Below are 16019 nucleotides of genomic sequence, written 5' to 3' on the forward strand. Positions count from 1 at the left end.
TTAAGTTATTTATCCCCACTGAGACTTGCTGCATCTGTAAATGGGGCATAATAATGTATCTACTGAGTAGTGTTTTCAAGACTTAGATTAAGTAATATATTTAAAATATCTTATGAAAACATACACAGAACAAAAACAACAATACATTTTCCACTACCTTCTTTTTGATTTATAACAATTTATTAACAATGACTCTGACTTCCTTCTATATCACACTATCCTTATCTATAAAAAAGGGTAGACTAAATAACTTATAATGCCTGCACACTAGTAAAGGCTGAAAATTCTTCCACTTCCAGTGCTATAACCAAGAAATAAATGAGGTTGCTATGTATATTCTAAGGTATGTCAAGATAAAATTGCACAGAGGGATTAAAAAGGGGGACTCTGATCTAGGTATTATTGGACAAGTAAAGTGTTAATAAGCAAATAGGTATTGACACAATGAGGAAAGACACACAGAGCCTGATGCTGTTAGGTTTAACAAAAGCAATTTGGATAAACTGATTCATGCTAAGATAATAGAGATTCTCCCAGAACTATGTTTGTAATTTAGAAGAGGGCAGCTCGAAGGAAGCATGAGCCTCTCTCTTGGGGAGTAGGTGCTTCTCCCTTCCTTCCAAAGCACACAGGCAGGAGTGCAGCAGAGCTTGCAGGAGGCTATAGTTCCCCACTGGACACTCATCTGCATGAGTGCAAGGACTCCGTCTGTTTTGTTGCCAGTTGTACTTACTGAATGTTGAACTTTGGATAAATAAATTAGTATCACTGATGCACTTCAAGTATTAATGTCTGAGTGTGGGGTAAAATCCAGGACAAGAGAACCTAGTGATCTTTTTAGAATAGCAATTCTCCTGGAACACTTCCTGAAGACACCTCAGAGCACTTTTGCAAATGCTGATAGTTTATTTAAGCTTGTAGACAGCTTTTTCTTGCCTATCGTACAGCTGTGAGTGTGGGAGCACAATTCTCTGAGGACCTGGGCATATGTTCTCTCCTGGAGAAAATGTGGGAGAGAGCCCCAAGGAACACATTGTACCCCTCTCTCTGCCAAGAAAAGAAAATCCTGCCTGAAATGCACCCTCAGCCAATGAGAAAGTATGAGCTGGAAACAGAGCTTTAGAAACTTAACTGTGTATTAGAATGAAGAGTGAGTTGGTGGCGTGGTCAGAACAAGATAAATTCACTCCAGCCCTCAGAGCCTCATCTCAAGGTCAATAGAGGGAATTTGGAAACTTCTCTTGAGTAAGAGTATAGGTTATCCTTGTCCACTGTGACAAGGGACTCAGTGAAAAAGCAGTTGCCCTCCACTACCCAATGTGTGGCCCAATGTGTGGCCCACAGCCAAAGTCTGTGTGCACAGACTTTGCAGTCACATAAGCACATACTTCATTAAAATTGGGTTGGTTACTTTTTTCCCCCACAGAGACCATGTCCTGATTGCAGTTTATTAAAACTACCTAGGCAGTGTACCATTATTTGTCCTGCTTGTATTCATGAATAGCCTGTTTGCAATAGGAACATCCAGGTAGAGATCAATAATCAGTCTCGTAGTTAGGGCAGAGAGAGGAAAAAAAAAGAAAATCCACTGGTGCGCTGCATTCAGCTGTGTTTAAGAGGTCTTATCATTAAAGCAGCAGCAGGCATTTATAAACCAAGCTTGCCGGCAGTGCTGGGCAGACAGGATTAGAATAATCATCCATCAGGCTCTGTTTCATGAATGTTTTCCTTTGACTTTTGGCAGGATCTCCAACCTGAGCATATGCCAGTTGACATGGGAACACTGAGGCCAGCAATTTAAGGATTTCACATTTGCTTGCAGTGGTAAGATTTAAATATGTAACAACGAAGGACAGTAAATATTACTGGGTTCTGCCTTTTTCCATTAGATGTGAAACTGAAGTTGTTTAGGTATATCTTTTTTGATCAGTAAAGATCTCTGCTTGCAAAACCATAGCAAACACAAGAGAAATCCATAATCCGTAAGTACTGAACATAGTGTTTGTTGGTACGAGTGAAAATAGGGAAACTAATAATTAGATTTTTTAAGTGTCTGCGTCATTGGACTAAGTGGAGGAAATGGTTTCCATTTTGAACAATGAAACTACGTGTATTCAGAAGAGATATGATTATACAGCACAAAGAGACACAGAGTTTAAGATCAATGGGGAGAAAGAAAGGGAAAATGACTCTGTTTTCAATTCTGCATGGGGCAGTCATACCCTTAACATGGGTCCAGATATTTGGTTTCTAAAACAACCACATTTGCAGTTAGTTAGGAGATTACGTAAAAATGAAGACTCTCTGAGGCCGATGACAGTGCACCTCCACACACTGGACACTTGCTGCTGTCAGAGACATCTGTATGCCATTACTTAAAAAGAGAGTGATAATGGTGACTGTTGACAGACGGATGGCAAATTGTGTTACTGGAAGTTCATTTTGAAAAGGGAAGTCTCCCACTCCTCTGTGTGTATGTGTATTTACATATATGTGTGGACAAACACACATATACTCCCTCCCTTAAATCTGAGGCCGAAATATAATATTGAAAAAAGTAATAATTAAAATTTACATTCTTAATAAAAGAGAGCACCATCTCTGGAAACATTTTCAATATAAAGTAGAAATTGCACCATGATAGGGTTAAACAGTCAAACAAGATCATCTAGGCCTCGGTGGATTCTTTGAACCCCGTTTTGTTTAATTTAATAGGTTAAATTAAAAAAATAATACCCATTCCATTACCATCTTCCTTTAAGCCAGATCATCATGGAGTGAGACTATATTTGGTACATTCAATTCTCTGAGAGCTACCATTTTAGTATATTTTCTTTCTTTCCTTCTTTCTTTTTTTTGAGACAGAGGCTTGCTCTGTCAGCCAGGCTGGAGTGCAGAGGCACAATTACAGCTCACTGCAGCCTTGAACTCCTAGGCTCAAAGGATCCCCCCACCTCAGCCTCCTGAGTAGCTAGGACTACAGGCAAACACCACTATGCCTTCCTAGTTAAAAAAAAATTATAGAGATAGGGTATCACTGTGTTGTCCATGCTGGTCTTGAACTCCTGGCCTCAAGTGATCCTCTTGCCTTGGTCTCCCAAAGTGCTGGGATTACAGGGGTGAGCCACTGCATTCGGCCACTAATATAGTTTCTATATATTTCTTAGTCCCCATTTTCATGTGGTCTTATAGCGGATCCATGGTGCACTGAGCAAAATGTGACTTTGAACAGCCTGATTTGCTCATTCTTGTATACTGACCATGGCCTTACATCTGTGAATTTCTGAAGGATGTATTTTGGAAATTCAGCATTCATATTTAGTCCTTTTAGTATATTCTTCTCAAATTGCCTTGCTGCTTTATTCAGTCATATTATTGCAGTAACTTTTAGTTTAACAGCTTGTATTCTCAAAATCTGTTTATGGTACAATGGAAGAATGATTGTAAAATAGCTTGGAAGATGCATTACCTAAACTGATACCTGGAAGTGATGATATAACTTCACACTTTTATGCATATAAAAGTAAATGAATGTATCATTATGGTTTCTTTTATCTGAATATTACATTCCCCTTGAAAATTAAATAACTTTGCACTTGAGTTTCATGTTTTATTTCATGATTTAGAAGTGCTTTCTAGGAACTACCACCAAAGCTTAACTTCTATACATAAGTCGTGGTTTCCTCATACATACATGGAATTTAAGATAACATCCTAATTAGAGTCATTAAATCTTAGATGTCAGAAGGGGCTGAGTTAAACTGAACAGGGCTTTTAAAAATCCCCAAGGTTGAGCAATGTGAGGAGGAAAAAAAAGTAAGAGAAACACGCATGTGATTGGCCTTAATGAAATTATAAGCCTCCAAGGAAGTGGCCTACAACTCACATCTGGACCACAGAAGTCATCATTTCATCTGAACTGTATATATCAAATTATGCTTTTTGTTATCAAAAGTAAAAGTCTACAAAAGAAATTCAGTAGACCATGCTAAATTGACTTGCATCATTTAGAAAGTGGGAAGATTTTCTTAGAACTAGCCTTGGAGCCTCTTGTCTCTGTAGAGAACTAAGGACCATACAGAATCCTGTTCCACTTCTGCATATGAGGACACTGTTGAACAGATAGACTTGTTTGAGAAATAATATAATCATGTAGAGTGACAGAGTAGAAAAGCACTAATGTAGACACCAATGTACCTCAATCTTAATCCTAAAACCATACCTGATTTTGCTGGATAGGATTTTTCTTCTTTTGTCTCTAAGATTTTAAATAGTCTCTTAAATGTCAGGCCTTAGTTTTTAATTTGTAAAAGGGGTTTAATATTTATTCTCTGTAGACTTAGCTGGAGATAAAATAATAAGTAAAAAATACTTTTTGGGACTTCAAATCACTACACAGAATTTAGTATTGCTAGAAAGTTGATTCCTTATTAATAGCACTTGTCTGATTTGAACATTAGGTCAAAAAAGCATCTTCATCGATCTGGTCTGTGTTTTTACATTGAATGAAGGCTTACAGTTGCTCTGAGCTCTAATACACTTGACTGCTCTTATTAAATTATGATAACAACAAAATGCAATCATTATAACTTTCCCTGAATTGTGTGTGTATCTATTTTTAGTGTTCTTAATGCACTGATCCAAAATTTCAGTGCTCTCAAATTACTCCAAATGAGAGTATGGGAGGGTATAGAGGAAATGTTTACAATACAATCCCTGTCAGTAAGGGGAGTAGAAAGGGTCTCTGGGACTGATCCTTGTGGTAAAGCCGTCTTTCTCAGACCTCCTTTTCTCTAATTCTTTTCAGATGCAGACTTCCTACCACAGCAAACCCTGTGTATCTTCCTGCCCCTTCTCCTCCTCTCTACCCCCTCCTGTCTCCTTTCTCCTCTCCTTCACACCTCAGAAAGTCCTTTGATTGTTTACAATCCAGGTTTTTTTTAGCTATTGACCCACAGCCCTCCGCTTCCATAAATCCTGCTTTAAGTGTTTGATCTGTAAGACAAATATACCCCCATAGCCCTGAGTTTACTCTCTGACTCTGTTTCATTAGAAATGTTGTAGACAATCAATATGAGTTGGGGGTGGGGGGAAATGTCTTAGGTCAACAAACACAATTTGCTGGAACATACCATAATCTTTGCCCTTGCAAAGAACTGTTGATCACACGTCCTTTAAGAATAAAGCCAAGTTGTTGGAAAATGTAACTTAAATAATACACAGGAAATTCCAACAATTACACATGACATAAAAATCTTTCAGAGCTCCCAGTTCATGTACTAATGTTAGAAGCAATCAAGGACTATGAATAATGGATGAAGTTAAACATAGTGGCCCAAATTTTCATCCAGAGTGCTAGAGAAGAACGTTAACATAATGGATGTGGGTCAAAGAAATTGCCTGACATATGAAATACCAACCAAGAGTATCATCCATTTATTTTTTATTTAGGAGTAAAGTTTGCACACCATGCCAAGGTCACCATTGTGGAGATACTTACTTGTGTGCACTATGGTCCTCCCTAATGATAACGATATTCTTCCCCAGTCCCAAGACCTCCAATCACATGGCAGCATCATTTGTACCTTCTGTGACAATTAAAATCCACCCTCATTTCTACCAATTTGTTCTCCCAAGAGAACAAAAGTAACTAATAGTTCCTTCAAGCCTGGGTATGGTCTGTTTTGTCCTCATGTTAGAACTTAATTTAAACCTTCCTTGGTCACAAAATTCTGAAACTAATCTGGGAAAGTAACCAAAGAGAATTAAGATGAGAATAAGGTTAAGTATGGGAAATGTTGTCCTAAAATACTCCACCCAAATTTCCATGTGTTTATAACTGACTCAATTAGCTTGAAAATTAGTTTGAAATCATCATAGCAGATCATACTACTAATAACTCAGTCAAACAGTGTACTCACAATCTGGCGGGTCTGGCTACATCTATTATTTCTAGCATTTCCAACTCAAAAGGTAATTTCTCTGTTCAATCACTGACCTCTGTTTCTCCCCAAAGCCAGTGTGGAGGTTAGATATAATCAGCAAAGAGAGCTCCTTAGGACCCTTCCCAGGAAGAGGATCAGAAAATTATGGAAATTGACAGAGATTCTAGTAGGGTCTCTAAAATCTCAGCTATTTTTATTAGCATTTTGTGAAGCTTCAGAAAACTGCAAGTATTTTCTATTCTAGTCACCCCCTATTACTTTGCAGCTGATCAAAATAGCCCATGACTAACAATAGGAACCCGAGAACCGCCATAACTGCAATGGTCCCATCTATCACTCAGACATTTTTGGTGTAATAAAGTCAAAAGCAAATTTTCTTCTTTTATTTTCAAGTTTTGCATCTGACAAAATGTCGTTAGAGCTCAGTGACTTATGAAAAATTGGGACAGATTGAGAGCCTCTGATAAAGGCAATCTTTTTTATCACTAAAGGATTCTGCTAAATTGAGGGGAAAGGGGAGTTATAGTTCTTAATAATGTGTTTTATCAACCACCTGCAAAAATTTTTAATTAAATATCTAAAGATACATTATAAGATATTGTTGTAAAAGGCACAAACCTGATTCCAGAAACATTTTAAAAGCTTGAATATTTAATATTTATTTGTTTTAGAGATAGAGGGAAAGGGGAGATGAGAAACATAAATTGTGTAATCGTATTATGATTTCATCCTCATATCAGGCAAGAAGATATGCTCTGACATACCATCCCATGGTTATGTACTTTACCTTTTAGACTCTATCTGCTTATACTGTGTGTGTGTATATGTGTGTGTGTGTGTGTGTGTGTGTGTGTGTGTGTGTGTCAGAGAGAGAGAGAGAGAATATCAATGTCTGAGAAAGTAGAGTTATCAAAAGTAAAACTTTCAGAGGTTGCCTGAAGGGGCAAGATTTACCAAGTATGTATTGTTTAAGGAGTGACAATTACTGCTAAGATTAAAAATAGTAATTTTAGAATTGTTCAGGATTTGTATTAATTCTTAGTGTTGTTTTGGTGTGTTTTTCAATGAGCTATAGTGCCATATTGTCATGGCACTACCATGACAACTGTTGTATCCTTGGATCCCCTGAAATCTTGATTTCATAAATGGAGGATATCATGGTAAAAATAGACATCTCTAAATATTAATTTTCCATGTGAAAGACATTAATCACTTTTTGTTTTTTCTTTTCCTAATCACTCATGCATCCATTTTTTTTTTTTTTTTTTTTTGCAATTCATTCATTGAACAAATTATCGATCACCATGTAGGTATTGCTAGACAGTGTTTTGTGTATTGGGGATACTGAAGTAAACCCAACAGATAAAAATGTCTGCATTCAAGGAAGTTAATTTTCAATGGAGGAGATAAACGATGCATGGATAAATATATCTAAAATATAGCATTTATATATTTTATATGCCCATATATATTTTATATATAGATGTGTGCAAAAAGAAAAAAGAGGAGATATGAAATGGTATATGGGGCTGAACTTTACATGGAGTGGCCTGGTAAAGCTTTTCTATGTAGATACCTTCTGAGAAAAAGACTTGAAGGAAATGAGACAGCAAGCCAGGCAGAAATCTGAGGAAGATTGTTCTAGGCAGAGAGAACAGTAAGTGCAAAAGCTCTGAGACAAGAGAATGGGTAGTATACTTGAAAATTAGCAGGGAGGCTATTCAGTCTGAATCGTTACAAGGATCACTCTGGCTGCCACGCCGAGAGTGTCTTAGTCTGTTCATGCTGCTATACTGGGTGGCTTATAAACAACAGAAATTTATTTCTCACAGTTCTGGAGGCTAAGAAGTCCAAGATCAAGGCATCAGCAAATTCAGTGTCTGGTGAGGGCCCATTTTCTTGTTCATAGGCCGAGCCTTCTGTTTGTCCTTACATGGTGAGAGAGGCGATAAAGCTCTCTGGGATTTTTAAAATTGCAATAATCTCATTTTTGAGGGCTATACCCTCATAACCTAATTACCTCCCAAACACCCCACCTCTTGATACCATCACCTAAAGGGTTAGGATTTCAACATAAGGATTTTGGCGGAACATGAACATTCATAGCAGAGTAGGAAGAAACTCAGGGTGGGTAGGGAAGGCATAAGTAGGTAGACCACTTAGGAGACTGCTTCAATAACTTCAGGAAGAGAGGATAGGGTCCTGTGCCTAGGTGGAGAAGGTGACCTTGACTAAGATCACAAAGAACTTGTCTGTAAGAACAGGAAAGGTGCGGATAGGTGGGAAGAGATGGTAGTCACAGGATATGAAAGTTCTCTTTTGATTGTTTACCAAATGTCAGTCACATTAGACTGCGTAAGTGCAAGCATACAGTGATCATCTGATTGAATTTAAGGAGGGTTATGATTCCACCAGGAAAGTTCACCAAGATAATAAGGAGCTGGGAAAATATTATAATGATCCTCTATGGAATTTAAGCTGGAAAGGAGAGAAGAGGGAAGAGAGGATTTCATGAGAGAGCTATGTCTCAGAGACACAGAGAGTGAATTTCAGGTCCTTGTGGGATTTTAGAATTGTAGGAGTTAGGGTGTTAGAAGGAGTGATCAGGAAAAATAAGAGATCATGATCATAGAAGAGAATATTTAAAATTGAGATTTTTGCAAGGAGTGCAGTTATTGATCACCACAAAGTCAAGTGTTTGACTGTGGAAGTGAGTGGCTCAAGAAGGATGGCTGATGAAATCTCTAAAAGCAAAGTAGTCCAGAAACTGAGAAACAGGATATTGGAAGGATCATGCCATTGGATATGAAAATGGCCAAAAATTAAATAGGGATAGTATTAGAGAAAGTGATAATGAGCCATGTGCTAAAATCTCCAATGAATGGAGGGGGAATGAACTGGAGGGTGGTGGAGGAAGCACCAACAAGAGAAGGGGAGTATAGCCTGATGCCATGAAAGAGAAAGCTGGAGTTTTATTGAGGAAGAAGGACAAAAGGCCTGGACACAGTAATGAAGAACATGGAGGACACCTACTATACTTTTATGCTCCTTGGTAAGAGGGATCTAGGAGAGAGTAAAAGCTATCTCTTGAAAGGGCTTTAGTGGAATGGGCGTTATCTGGAAAGTCAGATTTCAACTAGTGCAAAAAGGTGAAAGAGAAGTTTCCATAGGAAGTAGAGAATAAACAGATTTACTGATGATTGACCTCAAGTCCCAGAGGATTCAGTGAAAGACTTTCAGGAAGTATGAGGCCAAGATCAGAACAAGTAGTGAACAAAGCCACATGAGGATTAGAGAAGAGGAGATAAAAGATGACCTGGAAGTGCTGGGCTGATGTGGTGACTGATCTGCCATGGTGCGATAATAGCTGGTCTGCTGGTCCAGGGCAGGTGGTGGTGGTGAGGCTATGAGCGTTGAGAGGGAAGAGAGTTATATGCAAGTTTTGGGGGTGAGACAGACCTTTCCAAGAACATGAAGACCTGTCAGGTGGTGATTGACTGTTGCTGAGGAGACTGTTATCCTTCAGAAGGGTGATGTGCTCAGAACACACAGATACCCTCTTAAGTTGAGCCAAACAGTGGCCTTCAGCTTGGTGGTCTTACACTGAATGGGCTGGTTCCCTCTGAGTTCATCATTACAGAGCCCAATAGCTCAATTTTAATCAGAGGATACCTTTGCCTTCCTTCAACAGAAGAACATTGTATTATTGGGCTTGTCATATACAGACTAACTGTGAAACTGATTTTCGTCATTTAAAGCATTCTTTTGTGATCTTTGCTGTTTCTCCCCTCAACCTATTTATAAACCTTTCTTCCCCCTCCCCTAATTTTCTCTCCTAACCTATTCTACTCCTTGATGCTGTGAATGAATGAATAAATGTATGTCCATTGCCTCCAATGTCTCTGGAAATACTGCCTTCTCCCCCTCTGTGCATGCTAGTTGCCCCATAGTTTTGCCCATCTTCTATTTTGTGCATTCTGAGCTGTGTGAAGGTATGTGCATTGCAAGTCCTAGTGGCCCTCTCCATTGTTTGTCCTGATATTCTGCCTTTGCTGAACTGATGTGAGAACTGTTGTTGAGTCATAAGTGACTGTTAACTTTTCCTCTTTTTATCTAAAACAATTCTAAAACCAACATCTTTTTGGGAAGGATGATAATATTCATATAGTTTTTGGAGGCACTACCTATGATCAGTCATTCTATGGGACTATAATAAAATGCAAGTTGTAATGAAATCTAAGGCCTCAGGCCCACTGTCTCCAAAAAGTAATTTTCTGTTTGTGACCTTAGGGGCAGCTATTCAGTTCTCTAGAACAAAAAAATGTACATATGAAGTAGATATGAATAGAATTATGATCACAATTAGTGACATAGACCATCAGTACCATTGGGGTTATCATGAAGCATAAAATTGCTATTTCTCTTCTTATCTTACAATGTAGAGATATTGCAAGGATTTTAAAGTCTAATATGTTTGGACTTTTTATTGAAAGTAAATGATACGAGTCAGTGAAGAACACATGATTTAGGTAAATGAACTTTTCTTAACAGTTAAAATTATTCACTTTTCATCCTCACCTGTACCATTGGTTATTTCTTTATTGACATTCCAAGACAAGATTCAGTCCCCTTGTTATACTCCTCATTCTCCCTTAGGGTCTCAATCTCAGGTTCTCACCACCTGCAGTTTCTGAGGCAGTGCCATATAGAGTAAGAGCATTGGATATGACAAGAAAGGACTGGGACTGGTGTCTGGCTTTGCTACTTACCAGCTATACAATGCTGAAGACATCAGTGAAGTGCTATTATCCTCTATTTTCTTATCACAGGGTTGCTATGTTTAACTACCCTCATGCATTTGAAAGTGCTCAGCACTTATGAAGAGTAGTTCCTAAATAAATATGCACTAATAATTTATGTTTATCATCTACTCCTTGGTTTTGGCTTCAGGTGATAGATTAATTTTAATGCTTTGTTTTTGATGCTTCCTGTTTCTCTGGCATCTGCAACTGTTCATTCCAGTTTTCTGCTTAAGGATTTTTTTGCCTTTACTTTCCACTTGACTGATGAGTGTGTACCATATTAGATTAGGTTTGTGGTTGGGATGGGGAGGTATTAGGAGCCTCTCTTTTAGATAAGGGGGGATCAGAAGTAAAGGTGCCAATGACATGTATGATAAAAACTAAATATTTATGAGGTTGAAGGGAAAGATGAGATGATGGGAACCTGAGTGTCAGTTGATGGTAAGAAGTTATCATAAAGTTAACCTCTAGCAATGACCATAGTGTGTAGGACTACAAAGGGTAAAATAACATCTGACTGTCTTTTTAAGAATCTATAAATAATCAATTTAATAAAATAAAATTCTGTTGTCTCCACATAATTATAGATATGTAACTTCATAGTGTGTAATTTTGATTTCTTCACACATCTTCCTTAGCACACAGAGCACAGAGTGTTTAAGAACTAGGAAGACCGAAACTGTTCAGCAAGAACTAAGAACCACAATGTTAAGGGGGTCCATTGTTAATTTTTTTTTTCTTTAGAGGATGAAAACCAAAGGGCAGGTGATTTAGTTTAAAATTAACACTCTTATTTTTGCCCGCCTGCCTGCCTGCCTTCCTTCCTTCCTTCCTTCCTTCCTTCCTTCCTTCCTTCCTTCCTTCCTTCCATTTTCTTATAACTGCATATTGTTGGAGTCTTCAGTCAGGTATCATTGAATTAAAAACCAAACCTAGTAATCACCATCTTTAAGTGATGAAGTATGTACAATGAAACTCCAAACAGTAGAGACAGTTAAAACAGATAAGTTTCCAAGCTCAGTTTCTTGATTGATACTACCTTTTCAAAACAGTTGGGTATTCCATGTCATTTAAATGGCAAAAAGAAAAAGAGAATATATTCTGCCTGACTGTGTCTCTTTGGTCATCTTTTCACACTCCATTAGAGGCTTTATCCAACTTTTGTATTCAGACTTCATTGTATTTTTCTGGTGCTAGAAGAAACTTCAATGAGGACATGATGAATGTCCATATTAAATTAGATTCCCCTCCCCTTTCAATTAAGTTCATTTAAATTTAATTTTGTAATCTTACTTCAGTAAACCATTTGACTCCAGATGTTGGATGTACTTTTTTCTTATTTCTGCTTCCACATAATCATACCTGTAAAAGATTTATCACTGCAAGAGGCATTTTGGAACCTTTCAGAGCATTTTTGGCATATGTTTCACAGATGACTGGTTAACATGAGCAATTAACATCCTAAAATGTTCTTATGCTCTCCAGAATGTTTTTAATGGGATGTTATTTTTATTAGCCTGAACTTTAAACAAATAATCATCTTAAAGGAAACATTATCATCAAAACAACTCAGTTGCAACAGAAACCCAACCCTAAAGGAAATTGGTAAGAGTGAGAAAAAAAGACCTTTGGGCTAAAACAACCTTTAACAAAGATATATAACTGAAAGGCAAGGCTTGGCCTTTTGCTAAAATAAGAGTTATAAGCGGAGTTCCTGTTTCTTCCGATTGACTCTGAGTCACTTCTCTGTGTGCTGTAATGCATATATTATAAAGTGATGGGCCACACCTCTTATGCTTAGGGAACATTTAACTCTGGCTTTTGGTGATAGAACATTCAGATCAATCAGAACAACCCAAGCACTACCTGCTTTGCACACCAAAAATAGAGACTCACACAAGTGTATTTGAGAAACTATAGCTGCCTTGGAGCCTAGAATTCAGACTTACTCCATTGATAAATGATCTTCACCATCAGCCCCTATCAGGCATTCTTAGCCACATAAAAGATTGCTAGTAAATAGCCTTTCTTGTTCTTAGAATTATTTGAATTCTTACAGTTGTTCTGAATCTGCCTTCTTGCTTTCTTAAGTCAAAGCTTATTTAATAACATACTTGATAGCCCTCCTGGGACCTTGTCTAATGAAACTCCTAGTTCTCATCAAAGAAACATAGACTACAATTCAACCTTTAGATGACATACTAAAGAAAAACAGCAACTACAAATACATAGGATAAAGAAATCATTTTTTTTTCCTCAAGTGAAAAATTGTACTTCATGTTTTGGATATACAATAATGTGTCTTGATGTACATGAAATATTCACCACTACAGTAAACAAGTTAGAGTATGGATTTTTCCTCATACTTAAGGGACCCAGTAAGCAAGCTCTAATTTTATTCTTTTACAGTCTTGTTTTGCAGGGACAGGTGTGTGTGTGTGCATTGGTGGTGGGGTTTGTCTAAAACCCACTAGAGTTTAGCATTTACTGTTTCCAAGTGCTTTTCTTGCTCAAAGTACTAAATAATACTAAAATCATGTAAAGATGACAGTTACCATTGCAACCAGGCATAATTTGTTTGTCCATAATTGACAGACAAAGAACTCACGTTTTCTGCCTATATCTAATATAACAAAAGCTCAGAGAATGATTCTGTGAGTCATGGAATTTTGCAACTTTATTAAATTTTAAATAGGAAATCAGTGAAGGCCTAGAGATGAAAAATATCTGAAGCAGCAAATGGCATGTATAGAATTAATAAATTGTCATGCTACTCAGTGTATTTGTTTAGAGAGTAGCTATGCTAACTAGGAAAGTGCACTCGAAACATCCTCTGATTAGAAGACTACCTAGTGACTATTTGCCAATACCTCTAATTCCTGCTGGTAATCGAAAATAGATGTCTAACATGGAAATTTAAAGAGAAGGATTGAGAATATATACAGAGCCGTAAGATATTGCATACATTTCATGAAATAAGAAAAAAAAAGAAAATTAGTTTTGAAAAGAAAAAATTAATTGTGCTTTCAATTGCTTCTATATACCAGTTATGATGAAATAAAACAGATTTTAATGAAATAAACATTTTGTCTACCATAAGTGTCAGTCAAATTAGAGCCTATCGGTTTGTAATAACTTGGAAAGTAAGTTCAGAATAAATATCTGAGACATTGTCTCTATCCTAGAGTTATTTTTTAATGTATTTATTCATCCATTCATCCCCCAACAATGTAATGAATATCCTTGGTGCAAAGCAAGTGGTAGAGCGTCAGAAATCTGAAAATAAAAATCAGAGCTAGGTCCTACTGATGTAGGTAGAATAAGTTTGAATAAGATGTATGAATTGTAGGGGCAAAGGGAATTTTTCCCTTCCACCTCTGAAGGTTCAAGTCTTCTGAGATAAACTGACAATAGATTAACAGGAGCAAAAGCATACAAATTGATTAATGTGAACGTGTGCATGGGAGTCATACAAAATATGAGACTCAAAAGGGCCAGTTGGTTGAGGCTTACATAGCCTCTTAATCTGGGAGAGGGTGGTGGGAGATGCAGGCAATTTTGAAGGGTAGTAAATGATTTTCAGGGGAGTCAAATGAGCCCCAAAAGCAGAAAATGGTCTGGGACAAGGTTCCTCTGAGCTCTGGAGGTGATGGCAACCAGTTGTGGAAAGGTGAGGGGTGAAACTGCACTGTGAACTTGTCTTATTATGCAGATAAAGTTTTCCAGGCAATCTCCTGGAGCTTCCCTCAGAGGAATCATTGAAAAGTCTGTCATATTGTGGTGATGACTTTTAGTCTTTTCTCTTCTCTGGTGGGTAATCCTTCCCTGGTTATTTAGTGAAATTCTTAATGAGGAAGTTTCAAGACAATTGCATTATTTTGGGGGAGGAAAAAGTTTCCTCAGCGAGATAGGGGAGCTTTTCGAGTGATCCCCTATCTGCAGTTGGTGAGTGAGAAGAGAAACCTGACAGAAAGTCCCTGATTCTGAGGCTGCCTCTAAGACCTTTTAATTAATTATTTATTTTTATTTATTTTTAGTTCTAAGTGCTCAGCAAGCCAAAGCACCATACTTTGGGGTATTGCTTTCTGACCCCCAACAGAATCCTATGTTTGATCCATGTTGGCCTACAAAGCTAATGGGCTAATCAAGGACACCCTCAAAAGGAACATTAATTCCTTGTACTGTGCTTTAGCTTTTTTACCCCTTGGAATAATACTGCTGTGGTTTTATATGCCACACCTTCTTCTTAAATGCAACTGAAATTTGTTTCACTGTGCCTAAATGGTATTTAAGATACTTTTTTTTTTTTTTTTTTTTGAGACAGAGTTTCACTCTGTTACCCGGGCTGGAGTGCGGTGGCATGATATCAGCTCACTGCAACCTCCGCCTCCCAGGTTCAAGTGAGGTAAAGGTACCTTTTCCTCCATTTTCAAATTTTCACAGACTCTGGGGACACTTTTAGGACTGGAAACAAATTTATTCTCTTCCATTTATGATCTAAAGTCTCCCTTCTAATTTTCCAGCCTAATAAACACCTGTTCTAATTACTTTTAATCATTTTCTGCTGGAGATTTTGTGTGTGTATTGGCTATAGGCAGGTGTTTTGTAATAATTAGGGGAAATAGCCTGTAAGACACTCCTTAGTTATGCTCTATATACTAATAAATGCTACTTTTTCTATTTGTCTCATGTCTTGAAAGCCTTTTGTGTGAATTTTTGATAGGTTTCCAAATTCTACAAAAATATACACATGGATTTTGTATTACTTAGGATCTTAGTGCAAGAGTTTTTTTTTAATTTATGTTTTTAGAGATGAGATCTCACTATGTTGCCCAGGCTACCTTTGAATGCCTAGGTTCAAGTGATACTCTTGCCTTAGCTTCATGTGGCTGGTACTACAGGCATGTACCACCATGCATGGCTTTGGTGCTAGAGTTTTGTTATTTTGTTCTGTTTTATTTGATATTGTTGTCTAATGGGTCCTCGTTTTATCACAAGAACCTGCAGAGCTTCTGATGCAGAGCAAAACAGAATAGTTTTGATCATCAGTACCCTGCAGGCAAGTATTAGGATTAATTGAATCAGCTGTCTTCTAGTCCGACATTGTGGGGTACGCGAGGATGCGGTCTTTATATAGGGAAGGATAGGGCCTTAGAACCATTGCTAGTAAAATCTTTTGTCCCAAGAGCTGCTAGTTTAAAAGCACAGGAATACAGAAGGAAAGATTTGAAGATAGATTTTGGTCTTTTATTTACATTTTCATTATCATATA

At 37.5% G+C, this 16019-nt stretch overlaps 1 protein-coding gene across 5 annotated transcripts in view; it reads left to right on the top strand.

Moving 5' to 3' along the window:
- The window catches only part of SEMA6D (semaphorin 6D), a 587975-nt gene that overhangs the window by 224663 nt on the left and 347293 nt on the right, over positions 1-16019 (top strand). For 3 of the 5 annotated variants that reach the window (XM_034938713.3, XM_057299907.2, XM_055098814.2), the window contains exon 2: positions 1745-1824. The exons of the other annotated variants lie outside the window; for them this stretch is intronic. The gene's annotated coding sequence lies outside the window, so the exon portion shown is untranslated. The remainder of the gene's footprint in view (positions 1-1744; positions 1825-16019) is intronic. 5 annotated transcript variants of the gene reach the window in all.

The sequence above is a fragment of the Pan paniscus genome, chromosome 16 (genome assembly GCF_029289425.2).
Source record: "Pan paniscus chromosome 16, NHGRI_mPanPan1-v2.0_pri, whole genome shotgun sequence".
NCBI classification, from domain to species: domain Eukaryota; kingdom Metazoa; phylum Chordata; class Mammalia; order Primates; family Hominidae; genus Pan; species Pan paniscus.